Genomic DNA, 19,327 nt, shown 5'->3' on the forward strand with positions numbered 1-19,327 from the left:
AAGATCAGTAGAGTAGAGGAAAGGGATGGGGGGTGAGAAGAGGGAGAGGGGAAGTGCTAGGGAATGATGTTGATCAAATTATATTGTTATATTGTGTACATGTGAACATATATGGATATGTAACAATAAATTCCACGATTGCTTACAACCATAATGCACCAATAAAAATATGGAAAAAAATTTTCTTGTAGTAGTCTAATTTTCGTGAAGGGAACATGTGAAGGAACTAGCTATCATGTAAAACCCAGTGTAAGTTAGTTTATTGGCAACTGGAAGGATCTTAAGGGAAGGAGAGAAGGGTTAATTATACTCGTGTTTGCAAATTACTTCCTCTCAGAGTCTTCTATTCCTGAGGAAAAGTGGGCAGGATGATTATCTTACAAAGTAAGTCAAAGTTCAAAACCCAAAGGAGATGATGGATGGGAAAGTACTCCATAAAACTTAAATGTACTGACTGAATACCAAGTCTGATGGTTTCCGTGGTGGCAGAGGAAGGAAGAAGACTGCAGGAAAGGGGATCCAGGGATGGGAAGGTTGAGCAGCCTCCATATCAAAAAGAGTGAAAAAGAACTGAAGGGTTTGGGGTGGTGGCTCAGTGGTAGAGCACTTGCCTAGCATGAGTGAGGCCCTGGGTTCAATTCTCAGCACCACATATAAATAAACAAATAAAGGTCCATCAACAACTAAAAAATATTTTAAAAGAAGAAAGAACTGAAGAGGCCTGGAGGCTGACTTGCTGTCACTCATATCTTTGCATTAACCCTTCTGAATATTCATATTAAACGTATCAAAAACACCTTCAATTCAAAGAAATAGGCTAGAGAAAAAACAACCCCAGTGTATTAACATCATAGTAGCAAGACATTTTCTTTTGCTTTTGAAATATTGACTGTGAAATGAGCTGGAAGAGGAAGGCACTTACCCCAAGTTTTAAATGTTGCCTTTCAGGTTTGTAATGTTGCAAATTTTCATGTGATACTCATGAGCATAGAAGTACAGGGTTTAAAAATTTCTTTAATATTACCAGAATGAAAGATAACTTCCAGGAGTTAGGGGTGTATCTACCCAGGTAAATCACAGCAAGTCATTTCACAATTAGGCCATCATAGAGAGTTATTTAGAGCTCTTCAGTTGAAATCCACCTTTAATTTATAGTTGGCATGTAATTTTATTACTATGTGTGGCTGAAGAGGTTTGTTGTGGAGATTTAAGGCTATTTTTAAAAATCTACATGTAGCTGGCTGCCGTGGAGCATGCCTGTAATCCCGGCAACTCAGGAGGCTGAGGCAGGAGGATCACAAGTTCAAAGGCAGCCTCAGCAACTTAGTGAAACTCTCTCTCAAAATAAAAAATAAAAAAAAGGGCTGGGGTTGTGGCTCAGTGGTTCCAGAACTCTTGGTTCAATCCCCTGGTACCCTTCCCCCAAAAGAAAGTAAATGTAAAATCATCATAAGTTATTCCTAAGCTGCTACCAACTGAATTCATATATGTTGTGTACTTCTATAGTTTGCACACAACATATCACTCAGGGCCACTGCTAGGGTCTCTTTTAGGAAATGGTAGGGCTCTGAGGGGCTAAGTCAATTAGGGTTGATGCCTGGTGTGTTTCATAGTGAAAATATTGTGAATTCTTCCCAAAGGAGTTTGTACTGCTGGCTGATAACCTTGAAGATTTTGGGGAGTTAATAACCTTTCTGTACCTCAGTGTCTGATCTGTAAATGGTGGGTGATGATAAGTGTAACTGTCAGCATGGGAATAATAGAAAAATTGACATAAGCTCTAAAAGATTAAGGTCATGCTATCGTATGACAGTCATGATTAACCTGCTTACTTGCTGAAGCAGGGCAGTGTCAAACTGTTTTAGCAGTATATCAGTTTCCTGTCACTGTGACCAAAATACTTGGCAAGAATAACTTAGGGAAGAAAAGTTTATTTTGGGCTCACACTTTGAGAGGTCCAGTTCATGCACACTTTCAGAGGTCCAGTCCATGGTTAGCTGACTCCATTGCTCTGGGCCAGAGGTGAGAGAGAATATCATGCTGGAAGGGTGTGGTGCATGAGAGCTGCTCAGCTCATGGTAACTGGGGAGGACAGAGAGAGAGAGGGTGGGGGGAAGGGACCATGACCTACTTCCTGCAGGATTAATCCGCTGCTGAGGCCACAGGAAGTGGAAGACCTGACAAAGTGGTCAGACTACTAAGTGTTAAGAATAACACTTATTTTGAGGAAGAGCCCTTATTTGAGACATAAGCTCAACTAGCTGCTGTTTCTCTCCATGGAACACTAATTTTACATAAAGAAATGATGAATAGTCAAATTATTGTTATCCAGTTCTGGATACTTGGCAAACATTTTTGAAAAGTAAAGCAGTGAGTCTGTCATGTCAAAGCAGACAACTGACAGTATTTTTTGCTATGATAAAATTCAAATTTCAAGAGATAATTAGCAATCTGCCTATCACAAACTTGATGGTTTCCCAATACTTAACAGTTTTCTGATGAGATCAATGATGCTAACCAATATGATTAAAAAATTAATAGACTTTATTTTTTAGGGCAGTTTTAGGTTTACTGAAATATTGAACAAAAAGTACAGTTTTTGTATCTTCCCCTTGCTAGTTTCTGCTGTTACTAATGTCCTATATTAACTGTGGTATCTATTATGGTTGATGAACTAGTATTGATATATTACAAGTAACTAAAATCCATAGTTTAGGATTCATTCTTTGTGTGTTTTGCAATTATATGGGTTTTTCAAATGCATAATTTCATGATATGTCTACCATTACAGAACCATTATTGAAAGGTTTCAGTATTATAAAAATCCCCTGTGATGGAGAACAAGGCCATGGTACCCCCAAATCTGGCCTCTTGGCATATTGAAAACAGTCAGGTGCTGCCTTAATGGACTTTTGTAAATGATGGGCTACACATACAGTGGCAGTCCCATAAGATTATTCTGCCTTGTGATGTCATGGCTATTGTAGTTTGTATGAGTACATTCTCTAATGTTCTCATAATGACAAAATTGCCTAACAACACAAATCTTAGAGCATATGGCTATTGTTAAATGACATATGGTTGTATTTTTAAGCTGAAGGAATTTGAGAAAGCTACAAAAACTAAGGTCACACTATTATATGACGTGGGCCATTTGCCTTTCTCTTCTCATTTTCCCCTGAAGCAGGTCATCAAATCTAGGAAGGATTTCAGACCTTCCCGAGGCAGGTCATAAGGCCCTATTTGAGGGATGCTCTTTCTATATCCATGAGAAGGGAGCATCCTTATCTCTGAAGATGGAGGGTCACAGGGAAGAATCCAAATGTCCTGCCTTGCTAAGTTTCCCCTGGTTTATTATTGCTGGAGCACATTTGTTGTCCAGTATTTCTCTAAGGCTGTCCAGTCTTTATCACATCTAGCATAAGAATAGCCCTATTTGGCCACTTCTTCAGATCTTCATTTCTTTCTGAAGGCTTCTGTGTCATGTAAAACTTATGTGAAATGCATTCGTGTGCATTTCTCCTGCTAATCAAGCAATCTTTTGTTTTAGGGCCTTCAGTGATGAACCTAGGTGGGTAGGGAAAACAATATTCTTCCTCCCTTACACCTGTTCTACCTGTTCACTCCTCATTTCCCTCTGCCCACATTGACTAACATTTGTGTGTGTGTGTTGGGCAAATATATATATATATTTTATTACAATATATATTGCACAAGTCACATGTAATATATGTTAATAATTATATGTATAATTATATAAAAATCATAATATATATGTAACATATGTAAATGTGTATATATATATACATATATATGTGTGTGTGTGTATATATATATATATATATATATATATATATATATATATATATATAAAACCTGTGACTTGTGCAACAGATCTTGGGAATGTTTCCATCTTCACTCATGGAACGGGCTCTTACCCTGGTACCTGGCACTTTTTGTTTCTAAGGATCCAACTACTTTAGATACCACATGTGAGTGGAATCATGCTATTTTGGTCTTTTCGTGACTGGCTTAATTCACATAGTGTGACGTCCTCAATCCCCTATGCAGTAGCATGTGACAGGATTTCCTTCCCTTTCTTTTTCTTTCTTTTTTTCCCTTCCAAATCAGAATTTCTACAAATATCACATACTTCAGAAAGGATTTGCTCTTTTTAAAGACTACACAGTATTACCCTGCACTTTCTTCATTATTCATACATCAGTGGACATTCAGGTGACTTCTACCTCTTGGCTATTGTGAACAATACTGCTCTGAATATTAAAGTGTACAAACATCTCTTGAGACTCTGTTTTCAGTTCTTTTAGATATGTACCCAGAAGTGAGAATGCTGGACCCCTTTGACAATTTCATTTTTTAATTTTTAAAGGAATCTCCACACTGTTTCCCACAGTGGCTGCACCATTTTACATTTCCACAACAGTCCATGAGAATTCAAATTTCTCTGCATCATCGCTCACACGTGTTATTTTCTGTTTTTCTGATAATAGCCATTCTAATGGGTGTGAGGTAGTAATTAGTTATAGATTTGATTTGCATTTTCCTAATGATTGGTGATGTTGAACATATTTTCATGGGTGTTTTGACCATTTGTATATCTTCTCTGGAGAAGAGCCAAGTTCTTTGCCCATTTTTAATCAGGTTATTTATGTGTTATTGAGTTGAGCAAGTTATTTACATTTTATAGCTATTAACACCTAATCAAGTTATGGGGCTTGAAAATATTTTTCCCATTCTCTAGACTGTCTTTTCATGCCATTGATTGTTTCCTTTGCTGTGCAGACATTTTTAAGTTTGGATAATCCTATTTGTCTGTTTTTGCTTTTGTTGCCTTTACTTCAGTGTCACATCCAAGAACTTTGCCAAATCCAATGCCATGAAGCTTTTCTGATATGTTTTCTTCTACAAGATTTGTGGTTTCACCTGAAACCTTTAGATCTTTATTCAATTTTGAATTAATTTTTATATATGGTATAAAATAAAGGATCATATACATTCTTTTACATGTGGCTATCCAGTTTTTCCAGTACCATTTGTTAAAAAGACAGTTCTTCCTCTATTCCGTATACTTGAAACCTTTGTCAAAAATCATTCAACCACAGATGTGAAGGTTTATTCTGGGCTTTCTCTTATGTTCCATTGGTCTATATGTTTGTTTATATGCCAGAACCATACTGTTTTGATTCCTGTATCTTTGTGATATATTTTGAAACCAGGAAGTATGAAGTCTCCAGTTTTGTTCTTCTTTTACAAGATTGATTCGGCTATTTAGAGTCCTTTAAGATTCCATATGAATTTTAGGACTTTTTTTCCTATTTCTTCAAAAAATTTTAATTTATTAATTTTAACAGTTGTGTGTATATGTGTGCAATCTTTATGGTTTCCTACATAGACAGTCATGACATTTGTAGAGAGACAATTGTACTTCCTCTTTTTGAATTTGGATGCTTCCCCCTCCTTTTCTTGCCATATTGCTCTGGCTAGGATTTCCAGTGCCATATTGAATATAAATGTGAACACAGCCATTTTTACCTTGTTCCTGATCTTAGAGGGAAAACTTTTAACTTTTCACCATTGATATGGTGCTAACTGTGGAGTGTTCGTATATGGCCTTTATTGTGTTGGGGTAGTTTCCTTCTATTCCTAACTTGTTGAGTATATTATTTATTAAAGGGTGTTGAATATTTTTCAAAGGATTTTTTCCTGGTACTCTGAGATGATCATGTGGTTTTTGTCCTTTTTTCTGTTAATGCACTATATTACATGGATTGATTTCCTTACATTCCAGGACTAAATTCCACTTTGTCATGGTATATATTCTCTTTAACACATTGTTGAATTTGGTTTGCTAGTATTTATTGAGGACTTTTTTTTTTGCATCCAATGCATCAGGGATATGGGTCTGTAGTTTTCTTAGACTATCTTTGATATTGTTATGAGAGTAAATGTTGACCTCATAAGTTGAGTTTGGAAATGTTTCTTCTTTAACTTTTTAGAGTTTGAAAAGGATTGGTGTTAATTCTTTTTGAAATGTTTTGTGGGATTATCCAGTAAGTCATCTAGTCCTGGGTCAAAGTGAAATTTTTTTAGGAGTGTCCTGGGGATTGAACTCAGGAGCACTTGACCATCAAACCACACCCCCAGCCACATTTTGTATTTTATTTAGAGACAGGGTCTCACTGAGTTGCTTAATGCCTTGCTTTTGCTGAGGCTGGTTTTGAACTCATGATCCTCCTGCATTAGCCTCCTGAGCTGCTGGGATTACAGGGATGTGACAAATGCTTCTGGCAAAGTGAGTTTTTGATATTGTATAATAAAATGCTTCAGTATTTAGAAGGTCTCCATATTAGTAAAGCAAATTTTTCCAACTGAACAATGCATGATACTATAAAATCATGGGTTGATAAAAGAACCATTCAAAGTGCAAGATAGCCTAACGAATTTTAATGGAACACAGCATGAAAAGTTCATAAAGTTTCAAATTCTACATTGAAACTAGCCATTGGTAATATCAAAAATTACACACACAGCTATTAAAATGAAAAGCTATTAATGAAAAGGCTATTAAAATACTTATCCTTTTACAAACACATATCTGTATGAGGCTTAATTTTGTCATATACTTCAATCTAAACAACCTATCATAACTAATTGTGACAACAAGAAATTGCAATGTTGAAGAAGTTACTTCTTTTACTCTCAAAAAGTATTCCATTTCTTAAATTCTAAGACTACAACTTTTTATAAGTAAGTTTTAAAAAACTCTTTCCTGAAAAATGTTGCCAAATAGAAACCAACATGGTTCTCTTTCTATAAAGTCGCATGACTCTGGATATATGTGTGAGTGATAATCCATTAATTCCTTTGCCTTGGCTATCTTGTTTCTAGGAAGATAGTCTAAGAAATAGATTCCAAAGATACTAAAAACCAGACAAAAAAGAAAGTCACACAAATATGTTTATCATGGCACAATTCTTAGTAGTGAATATTGAAGCAACCCCCAAAACGAATGAATAGCGTATGTTAAGCAAACAGTAATATCTCAGTGTAATAAAGCACTGACTTACCATTGCCATGACAGGTGCAGTATATACTAGTCAAGGAAAAATGAGCACATCCACTAGTTTATAGTATAACCATTGATTCTGACTTGGTAGAAATACATGTTTAAATATTGACTAGAATAATAAATAATTTAGTTAACTGGATTTTAAAAAGATAATTATCTACATATTAAGATTTATAAATGATTGGCAACTGCTATGAGACTATTCAGTTCTGGACACCAGAAGAGTATACTAGCAGACCAACATGAGTCATTTTAATATTTATAGTGGACACTTTGGGAACTTCCATACCCTCTCTGACCTTCTGCCTTACAGCCTGGTTGCGGGAGAAGGAGGGCGAATAGGGCAGTTGAAGGAGTCAACAAGCAAAGGAATTGACGAATATCCAAGAGGTGAACCAGCAAAAATTTGTTCTCCAACTGTGGGGTGTTTGGTTGTCTTAGTAGCGTGTTATAACTCATTTGGTCTCCCCACTTATTCATGGATTGGCAGGGTCTTGAATTTTGCAACTCAACCCAAATAGATCTATTACACACTTATTAAATGTCTATCATGTTTGATTAAGCCATGAGTCCTGGCATTAAGTGGGTCTCTGTCTGGAAGAACACAACCGGATGAAATTTCCACTAGTCATGAAATGCATGCGCACTAATCTTTTCAGATACTTGAATATAATGTATCCTGAAAACTCCACTAATAAATGAGTTTTATGATTTTGGAGGAATCATTGACTAAAACTGCTCACAGGTGGCCCAGTGTCTGTGACCCAGTGACTCACTGCATTCCAGAGTAACTTGGACTGGAGGCTTGAGGAGGCTCAGAAGGGAGGAAAAGAAACCAAAGCCAAACAAAACAACAACAACCTAAACAAGGTAACTAAGTCATAAATTGTATGACCTTTTGGAAAAAGATGAATGAAAAGTATTCTATATCTGAAGGGAAATGTGTTGATTCACCTCAAAATTATTGTTTCTTCCTGCAACAACAAGTAAAACAAAGGTTGGGCCAAGTAAAACTATCTCAAGGTCATTTTGGGGAACTTAAGAATGGATGAACAAGAATGGAAGCACATGAAACATGGAGGGAGGTTAGGATTTGCTGCTCTCCACTTACCGGCTGTGTCCCCTGGGGGGCCACTTACTCAGTTCCTTGTTCATCAAATATTACCTTCCTTGATCAATTATTATAAAGGTACATAAAATGGGCTTTGTGAACAGTAAAATAGCATAAACTATAAGATAGCCTTTGCTTTTATCATCAGGTAAGAATATTTTATAGAGTTAAATATTGCCATAAAAAGCATTGTACTTGTCATGCAATTTGTGACTTACATGGCAATTTTATATAGAAAGTACTCTGTATTTCCAAAAATACAAAGAAATGATTTTTTTCCCCTTAAATCATTGAGAGAAAGCTCAATGTTGGGCCTCATTTTCTAAAAAAATCATTACTTCTTTAAAAATATAAATCACTTTTTAGAGGCAAAAACTTTCCTTTCTTCTTTACACATAATTTATGATACCCTCTAGGTCAGGGAGAGACCCACCAACCCTAAACTCATCCACAACCTTCACAATCATGGTTTTCAAATACTGTCTTCCCTGAGACTCTATGCCTGTCATTATACACAATAGCTCAAACCAATAACAAAGCTTTCAGTAAGAAATTTGGACTCATCCCCAAATTCTAATTAATCCTGGGTCTTGGCTTTTGGGAGCAGTTTCAATTTTTCTAGGTAAGAAGTAGAAGGAAGTGCCTGTCCTCAGCCCATTCTGGGGTGATTCACTAGAGGGCGCTGATGGTATTTCTGGTGCCTTATTTGAATGCCTTGAAGACTTGTTAGAAATGCCTCTTGTTTATATATATATATATATATATATATATATATATATATATATATATATATATATAATTACAATGTAATAATTGAAATAATAAAAACAGAAGGGAGATCAACAGCTTAGAGCAAGCAGATCGGGGGGGAAGGGAGAAGGGGAGAGAAAAGGAAGGTTCTGGGGAATGAGATTGATCAAATTAGGTTATATACATAAATGAAAATGGCATAATGAAGCCCATTATTATGTATAATTATAATGTACCGATAAAAAGCTAAAAAGAAAGGCCTGCCCCTTGAGGGACAGCAGTGGATACCTGGAATGCAGGTGTGACAGGGAGGGGGAGGTGGGATAAGGCTGGGAGCACACGGAAAGTGTCACCAGTACTTTTCTGACATTCTTGGCAATGGGACATCAGGGCAGCTGATTGGGCCTCCCAGCTTGGCGATGTTGTAAATATCACAACAGGTCCGAGGAGGAGCTGTGAGAAAAACCGGTCGGGGAGGGCCGGATCTGTCAGAGGTGAACTACCAAAGAGCTCAGGTGCCGCCTCTCTCAGGCCTCCGGGCTCTTCTGTGGGGTAGTGTCTCAGGATCTGAAACCAGGTCAGCTGCAGTCAGTCAGTCCGGCCCGGAGATTCTGCTTATGGAGCTGAAGGGACTGACCTGGGTGTGGGTCCTGGTGCTCCCAGGCTCAAGGAATCCAATTAGAAGGCCATGTATTGACTGAGAGCAGCTCCAGAGAGGGGACAGGGCATCCACCCTCTCTGGGCTGAGCAGAGGTATGAACAGGCTGGACATCAGCCTAAGAGCCTGGCAACAAGTCCTGACAGGGACCATGGAGTCAGACGTGGCTCTAGGACAGGCCCTGGAGTCAGAACTGGACTGAGAGGGGAGAAGGCCACTTTCTACTACTAGAGATGATCCGAATGTTTGTGTTTCTGCACCCTTGATTGCCTCATTGCAATTGTAATATATATGTCTCCTGAGAGAGCTTGAAGTGATTTTTTAATAAAAATTTTAATCAACACATAATAATTATACCTCTTTATGGGATAGTGAGACATTTCGATACATGTATACGGTGTGTGATGACCAGATTATCGTCACCTTAAAAATGTATCATTTCTTTTGTTGGGAACACAGTCCTTTCTTCTAGTTATTTTGAAGTATTTCATCACTTGTCATCAACCATAGTTATCCTATTGTGCTATAGAACATTACCAGCCTATCCAACTGCACTCCATACCTTAACCACCCTCTCTCCATCTCACCTCCCACCCCTGTTGCCTCCTTCCTGGGCTTTGGTAACCACTCTTCTACTCTCTATTTTCATGAGTTGGACTTTTAACTTCCACATATAAGTCAGAGCATGCAGTATGTATCTTTTTGTGTCTAACAGTTTACTTAACATAATGTCCTCCAAGGTGATTCTCAAGGGATAGTCCCCAGATGTAAGTATCTGAAGCCCCTGGATATCCTCAGTAAGAATGTAGGCTTTGGTTTTGTGGTTGTTGGGTGAGGCTCAGACATGCGTATTAGAAAAAGGACTCCAAATGCTTCTTATTGCTTACAGATTCACCCCACAGATGGATTTCTTAGGTGTCAAGATAGGAAGGTGGGGCAGATTTATTTTGACAGCTTCTTATTGCTCTTCAAATTACACTATTCTAGTTATTCACTCCATCAAACATTGAGAGAAAAATATGTTTGGAGGTGGTAGAGTGTCTCACAATATCTATCATTTCCCTTTCTTTTCTCTGCACCAGTGCAATTCCTGAATTTCCAATGAACACTACTAGCTTGAAGTCATATGAAAATCACTTGCCTGGTGTTATGGTTTAGAAGTGGTGTACCACAAAAACTCACATGTGAGATAATGCAAGAAGGTTTGGAGGACAAATGATTGGATTATAGCCTGAACATAATCAGTGAATTAATCCCTGATGGGATTAACTGAGTGGTTACTGGAGGCAGGTGGGGTGTAGCTGGAGGAAGTGGTTCATTGAGGTATATATTTTGGCTATGGGGTATATATTTTGTATCTGGAGAGTGCAGTTTTCTCTGCTTTCTGATCATCATGTGAGCTGGTTCCCTCTGCCACACTCTTCTGCCATGATGCCCTGCCTCACCTTGACACCTGAGGAATGGAGTCTGCTGTCTATGGATTGAGAACTCTGAAACTGTGAGTCCCTAAATAAACCTTTCCTCCTCTACAATTTTTCTGGTCAGCGAAAAAGCTGACTAAAACACGGAGCCTCCCTAATCCCTACCAGGAAACAGAAAACTCACCAGCAGGCATATATTAGTTTTCTATGCTATGTAGTTAATTACCTCAAGCCTGGTGGCTTGAAATGCCACCCATTTATAATCTCATGATCTGATGGGGGGGAGTCTAGGCATGGCTTAGCTCCCCAAGGCTTTAATTCAGGTATGGCCCAGGCTGGATCTTGGAGTTCTTTCTCTCCAGGCTTTCATGGTTGTTGGCAGAATCCACTTCTTTATGCTTATAGAACTGAGGGCTCTGGCTTCCTTCCTGCTTTTGACTGGAGGTCACCCTCAGGTCCACAGGCTTCATGGCAGTTTGCTCTTTGCTTCCTTGAGACCTGCATAAGAGTCAATCCCCACACCCCTGCAAGCAGAGATGACAGATTCTTATATAAGGTGACCTAATTAAAGGGGAGTGATGTCCTATCACATTGATCATAGTAGCTGTGCTTTAGTCTACTCAAGTTACTATAGCAAGCCACCACAGATTAGGTGGCTTAAATAATAGAGGCTTTTCCTCACAGTTCTGAAGACTGGAAGTCTGACTTAAGGTGTCTTTAGGGTTGATTTCTCCTGAGGTCTCTCTCCTGGCCTTGTAGATGGTCCTTTCCCTTGGTCTTCACATGGTCTCTCTCTGTGCACATCTGTGTCCTAATCTCCTCTTCTCTTCAGGACCCCAGTCATATTGGATAAGGGTCCACCCATATCACCTCATTTTACCTTCATTATCTCTTTAAAGGCCCTGTCTCCAAATACAGTCACATTCTGAGCTACTGGGGATTAGGTATCCAATATATGAATGGGGTGGGGGGCACGGTTCAGCCTACATAGAGTGTGATGCAGAGTATGTCAAAAAGGAAAACTGTGGTAAGTGCTATAGGAGGGAAATGAACGCTGTTGTGGCATGCTCAGATCCAGACTCCGAAGGCCAGGGGAGAATTCCTGGGGAGCTGAAATCTCAGCATGGATATGAAGCTTTAGAAGGAGCTAGTGGGACTAAGTGGAGAGAGGCAGAGTGTTCAGGCAGAAGGAGGGACATTGCATCAGTTAGGAATGACTTCAGCTTCAAATAAGAGTATGCTGATCACAGATGACTTGAAGAATTAGGGATCTATATTCTTCACGCATAAGGACTAGGAGGAGGCAGCTTCTGGCCTTGGTTTAGCAGATCCATGTCAGGCCAGAACTTGTGATTCTCTGGGCATTTCCTTCATGGTCACAATATAGCAGTTGCTGCCCTAATATCATTTTGGTATTCAAGGCCCAACAAATGAGGAAATGCTGTCAGCAAAGTCTCTCCTTTAAATCGCAGAGCAAAAGCTTCCCTAGAAGACTATGGCTTCATTTCCATGGGTCAGACAGTGTCACAAATGACTTTCCTACCTGCATGGAAGCCTGGAAATAGGAGCATTTTGCTATCCTGTTACTGTCATGGAAATGGAAGGGAGGTGGATGCTGAGAGGGAATGTGTCAATCAATCAGGGTGGCCATAAGTGTACAAAGGGCTGGTGGTGGAGGAGCATGGTTTGATCAGAGAACAGACTGGTAAGCAGGGTTGGAGGATGGACTTGAGCAAGGAAAGGGCAAAAGGTGACAGTGGAGCACAGATGGCATCATGAAAGACAGAACAATGAGTTTACCTTTGGGAAAGTTGTCAGTATCAAAATGGAGTCACTTGTCTCAAACTCACACAAACCAGGAGACTAAGAAGGGACAGCACTTATGCACTCATGTCTTCAAGAACAATTACAAAGACACTCTGTTGGCTCTTACATAGGCCTGTAACAAGAACTTTTGCCAAGGACTTTCCAGTCTGTGGCTTGCTACACGAGTCATGAAGACATCTAGCCAGATATATGAAGACAGTTTCCATTTCCACTAACGAACTAACATCAATTCCCATGATAAACCCCTGCAAACAGCATTCCCTTTGTCTCAAAACAACTTATGTGTACTCCTCATTTTACCTTAAAAAATCCTCACCTCCCTTGGCTTCCCTGAATGTGTCCGTAGTTGCAAAGGCATGCACATTTCACATTGCAATGGCTTGCTATTCCCAATTAAATCCTGTTTTGGAAAGCTGCTCTGTTTGTTATTGATATCTTCAAGATTGATATCTTGAAGACATTGGCGGAAGTTACATATATATGGTTACATAACAGGCCACCTCAAACTTAAGTGGCATCAAACAATAAATATTTGTTACATGCACAGTTTCTGTGAGTCCAGCATTCTGAAGAGGCACAGAGGAGGTGTTGTATTAGTCAGCTTTCCATCACTATAACAAATACCTGAGATACTCAACTTACCAGGAGAAAAGGTTTTATTTTTGCTCACATTTTTGGAGTTTCTAGTGCATGGTTTGTTTCCTGTTGCTTTGGGCCTGTGGTGAGGCAGCACATCATGGTGGGAGTCCATGGCAGAGCAAAACCACTCACCTGGGACCAAAAGAGAGGAACCAAAAGACAGAATAGAGAAGGAGACGGAGTTTCACAATCTCCTTCAAGGGCATGCCCTCAATGACCTGAAGACCTTCCATTAGGTCCCCCCTCTTAAAGATTCCACAATCTCCCCATACAGTGGTCCTGGGACCAAGCCTTTAACACATGGGTCTTTAGGAAACATTCAAGGTCCAAATGATAGCAGATGGCTTGTCTCTGTTGTATGGTATCTTAGGCCTTAGCCCAAATATTGAACAGCCAGATATAGGGCAAATGGCTGGGGGGATGGAGTTACCCAAAGCTTCTTTCCTCATCTATCTGATATGTGGGCTGGGATGGCTCAAAGGTTGGGCTCAGCTGGGATGTAGACTGTAGACTCCCAGGTGGCCTTTCTCCAAAGCTTGCTTGGGTTCCTTACATTGTGCTGCTGGGTTTTGAGAGCAAGTATCTGTGGAGCTACCATATCAAGAGACCTGGGCTAAAGCTGCAAGGCTCCCTGTCCTCTTGCCTTGGACATCACACAGAATCACTTCCGTTGTTTTCTTTTGATTCCACAATAGTCACTTTGACCAGCCCAGATCCAGGGAAAGGGGAACAAGCCTCCATCTTTTGATGGAGGAGAGGCAAGGTGGCATTGTAGGGACCATGTGGAATGGGAGATGTTGTCATAGCTCTTTGGGAAATCTGATCTGCCCTAGCAGATGACCAAAAGGTTTTAAGCAAGGGGAGGAATACATTCAGATTGTGGTCTTAGAAAGATTCTGGCTATGGTTTGAGAATTAGTTGGATTGGGTCAAGACTAGAGGTAGGGGAGATGGTAGGAGGTTGGTCCAAATAAAGATGCTAAGTTTAGAATCTGGACAGACTGAAGAGAGATTTTGCAGGTGAAATCTCCAGGGTACTGACTGTTTGAGTCATCTGAAGGGGCAGGAGGAGTCAGGTTCAGGTGCCATTAACGGTCATAAGCACATAGGAACAGGGAAGATTTGGGGAGGACAACAGGCTCAGTTTTGAACATTTGAATTTGAGGTTTCTGTGAGACATTCAGGAAGAGTTTTCTAATGGTCATTTATATGTATAGGAAAAATTTCTAGTCTGGGGATGTTGATTCAAAAGTCATCCATGTGGTTGTTGGCTTCATACGAGGGGCCACATGAACTACCAAGGTGCTACAGGCAGAGATGTGATATAGTTAAACAAATAGAGCAGAACCACAGGGTTCCTTTATGTGTTATTCCCAATGATATGTGAGCAAAAAGACACTTGGAAGATTTCATGGTTTGAATTCTAACTGTCTTATAACGAGTGACACTTTGATGTTAGATATCATTGGTTGAAGAGTTGAAGGTGATGGAGAACATGCAACATTGTACTTTTCTGGCATTGTCCATCCTGTGGCAGGACTCTGGTTAGGAGTAGAGTGGACAATCCAGAGAGAGAGCAAAGCATGATGGGATCATGAAGCAACTATGTATTTTAAAGCAGGCATTCAGCCCTCTTTCACCACTTCTATTCAACATTGTCCTTGAAACTCTAGCCATAGCAATTAGACAAACCAAAGAAATTAAAGGGATACGAATTGGAAAAGAACTCAAACTATCCCTGTTTGCTGATGACATGATTATGTATTTAGAGGAACCTGGAAATTCCACCAGAAAACTTTCAGAACTCATAAGTGAATTCAGTAAAGTAGCAGGTTACAAGATCAATGCTCATAAATCCAATGTAGTTTTATACATAAGTGATGAATCTTCAGAAAGAGAAGTTAGGAAAACTACCCCATTCACAATAGCATTGAAAAAAATAAAATACTTGGGAATCAATCTCACAAAAGAGGTGAAAGACCTCTACAAGGAGAACTACAGAACACTAAAGAAAGAAATTAAAGAAAACCTTAGAAGATGGAAAGATCTCCCATGTTCTTGGATAGACGGAATTAATATTGTCAAATGGCCATACTACCAAAAGTGCTATACAGATTCAATGCAATTCCAATTAAAATCCCAATGATGTACTTTACAGAAATAGAGCAAGCAATTATGAAATTCATCTGGAAGAATAAAAAACCCAGAATAACTAAAGCAATCCTCAGTAGAAAGAGCGAAGCAGGGGGTATCGCAATACCAGATCTTCAACTCTACTACAAAGCAATAGTAACAAAAACAGCATGGTATTGGTACCAAAATAGACAGGTAGATCAATGGTACAGAATAGAGGACACGGACACAAACCCAAATAAATACAATTTTCTCATACTAGACAAAGGGGCCAAAAATATGCAATGGAGAAAAGATAGCCTCTTCAACAAATGGTGCTGGGAAAACTGGAAAACCATATGCAAGAGAATGAAATTAAACTCCTATCTCTCACCCTGCACAAAACTCAACTCAAAATGGATCAAGGACCTTGAAATCAGACTGGAGACCCTGCATCTTATAGAAGAAAAAGTAGGTCCAAATCTTCAACTTGTTGGCTTAGGATCAGACTTCCTTAACAGGACTCCCATAGCACAAGAAATAAAAGCAAGAATCATCAACTGGGATAGATTCAAACTAAAAAGTTTTCTCTCAGCAAAGGAAACTATCAGTAATGTGAAGAGAGAGCCTACAGAGTGGGAGAATATCTTTGCCACTCATACTTCAGATAGAGTGCTAATTTCCAGAATCTATAAAGAACTCAAAAAACTCTACACCAAGAATACAAATAATCCAATCAACAAATGGGCTAAGGAAATGAACAGACACTTCACAGAAGAAGACCTACAAGCAATCAACAGATATATGAAAAAATGTTCAACATATCTAGTAATAAGAGAAATGCAAATCAAAACTACCCTAAGATTCCATCTCACCCCAATTAGAATGGCGATTATCAAGAACACAAGCAACAATAGGTGTTGGCGAGGATGTGGGGAAAAAGGTACACTCATACATTGCTGGTGGGGTTGCAAATCGGTGCAGCCACTCTGGAAAGCAGTATGGAGATTCCTCAGAAAGCTTGGAATGGAACCACCATTTGACCCAGCTATCCCACTACTTGGCCTATACCCAAAGGACTTAAAATCAGCATACTACAGAGATACAGCCACATCAATGTTCATTGCTGCTCAATTCACCATAGCCAGATTGTGGAACCAACCTAGATGTCCTTCAATTGATGAATGGATAAAGAAACTGTAGCATATATATACAATGGAATATTACTCCACCATAAAGAATGATAAAATTATGGCATTTGCAGGCAAATGGATGAAATTGGAGAATATCATGCTAAGTGAGATAAGCCAATCTCAAAAAACTAAAGGACAAATGATCTCGCTATTAAGCTGATGAGTACATATAATGGGGGGTGGGAGGGGTTAGCATTAGGGTTAGAGTTAGGTTTAGGGTTAGGGTTAAGGAGGGTTGTAAGAATGGAGGAAGGAAGGACTGAATAGAGGGAAAAGAGGGGTGGGAGGGGAGGGGGGGGAAGGGAAAAAATAACAGAATGAATCAAACAACATTACCCTATGTAAATTTATGATTACACAAATGGTATGTCTTTACTCCATGTACAAACAGAGAAACAACATGTATCCCATTTGTTTACAATTGCTACAACTGGGAAGAAACCTGTGGAAACCATTGGTTTTGACTCTTGGGATTAAGCAGCAGCGTCAACTGAGCAAGTTGCAAGAAACTTCTCTGAGGAACTGTGCAGTAATTCGTTCTGGTCAAAAAGGAGGAAATGCCAAAACATATCCTAATATTACAAGAGTGAATGTATCAAAAAACCCTGCTGTCATCATGGGATGAAGTGATCCATATTGCTGATCAGCCCAAAAACTTGGTCCCTATTAACACAGTGAAAATAAACTGCAGTTTCCCTCTGGCTTGCCATCTCTAACTGGAACGCATCCTACACTGAAGGTTTTAGTTCTCAAATGTCAGGATGCTGCAATGTGCCCCCGGGTGACCAGTTCTTGAGGAGTTGAACCTGGACTTCAGCATCTTCATTTCAGAAAGGCCAAATGATGCTCTACAGATGCTCGCTATTAGACCTTTAATCTGTCAATTGATGAAAACCAGCTGTTCCCGAAAGCCTGTCTGCCCAGATTAGAACAACTAATCCTCTTTGATGTTGGAATTTCCTCTATACATTTTTAGATGATGAAATTGGGTGCAAAACATCCTTGTTCCTGTCTCTGAAGTGCTTTGCAGTAAATGACAATCAGATATCACTATGGTCATTTATCAAATGAGCTAGATAAGGTACAGAACCTGCACACTCTGTCCTGCCTAAGAAATCCCCTGACTGAAGGAAGCAAAGGAGCACAGACCACTTGGCAGCTCATTGTTGCCAAAACTGGTCAGCTGAAGGCCCTGAACAAATGTGAGATTCTTTCAGAAGAAAGGTGAGAAAGTGAGCTTGATTACCAAATAACTTTTGGAAATGAGTGGAAAAAAATTGATAGACATCAGAATCCAGAGAAAAACAGAACAAACGAAGAATTTCTTACAGCCCATCCTAGATACCAACTTCTCTGCTGTAAAAGGAAGATAAAATATGCAAACCAACATGACCAGAAGATCCTAAAAATCAACTGCCAGCATCAGGATATGACTACAGTCATTGCAGTTTTATTCTGTGTAAAATGGAAATTGTCTATTAGTGAGATGATCAACCACCTTTAACAATTTGGGGACCAGACTATTAATCATGACTGAGGTTCCCTGGAAAGAAATGATTTATTGGAATAGTTCTACTGCAAAAAAAAAAAATTAGGTTTTACTACTTGCTCAAAGTATAACACAGGATGCATTTTTTCATTGGGAAGAGACCATTTTTAGGCTTGTATACAACAGCAAAAATAAAGGTGTTAACTACTAAAACCAAAACAAAACTCATCCCCCATCAAATGATCCATGGGTAGTTGTTAGTTGAGATGTTGTAGAAAATAAGATTTTCCAGGGAGAGAGCATAGGGGCTCATAAGAATTCTAAAGAACACCAACATTCTTAAGCCTAGGCAAAGAAGTCACAAATGAGGCTGAGGAGTAGTTAGGGAGGTAGCACTCTAAAATTCGAATGAATAGAGGATAGTAGGATTCTCATTTCTTCTGAATTTAATCTGTTGAATACTTATGAGAAAAATAAAGTGAAAAACTGAATATCATTCTGCTCTTATGAAAAGAAATAGTTTTGACCTCCTAGATTCACTGAAAAGAACTTGGGGTTCCCCATGGGTCCCAGGATGGCATTTAAGAATCTCTATTTAGAGGATCTGATTTTTCTTGGGCTTCATGGGTCACATCTTCTCTTTCTTAAAATTTGGGGCATCTCCAATGACCTGCCATTTCTGGGTCAAGAGTCTTCCAGACTCAAAGGCAGGGTTGCTTTCTGGGAGCAACTAACAAAAGACATTATTTTTCAGTGGGACAGAAGCAGAAGCCACAACAGCACATTTCTCAGGTTAGTTTGCTACAAGGGGGTGGCAGATATTTGGTAAGGGTGGACAAGAAGTGATTTGGAAGCAAAGAAAGAGGGACTAGCAATGGAAAATGAGGAGCAGCATTTTTGAAGGACTCAGGACACAATGAGGTCCTTATGAAAGCTGGCAGTTTGAATACTCTAAGACTCTACTCTGGTTTTCTCCTTGCCTAATTTCTTCCCCGAATTTCCTTTTCCTATCCATAATGTGGGTGATACTTTGATCTC

General features: G+C 39.3%; 1 pseudogene; it reads left to right on the top strand.

Moving 5' to 3' along the window:
* Positions 1-19,327, top strand: part of LOC124985536 (uncharacterized) — a 282,243-nt pseudogene that overhangs the window by 32,498 nt on the left and 230,418 nt on the right.

This window comes from Sciurus carolinensis, chromosome 5 (genome assembly GCF_902686445.1).
Source record: "Sciurus carolinensis chromosome 5, mSciCar1.2, whole genome shotgun sequence".
NCBI lineage: Eukaryota > Metazoa > Chordata > Mammalia > Rodentia > Sciuridae > Sciurus > Sciurus carolinensis.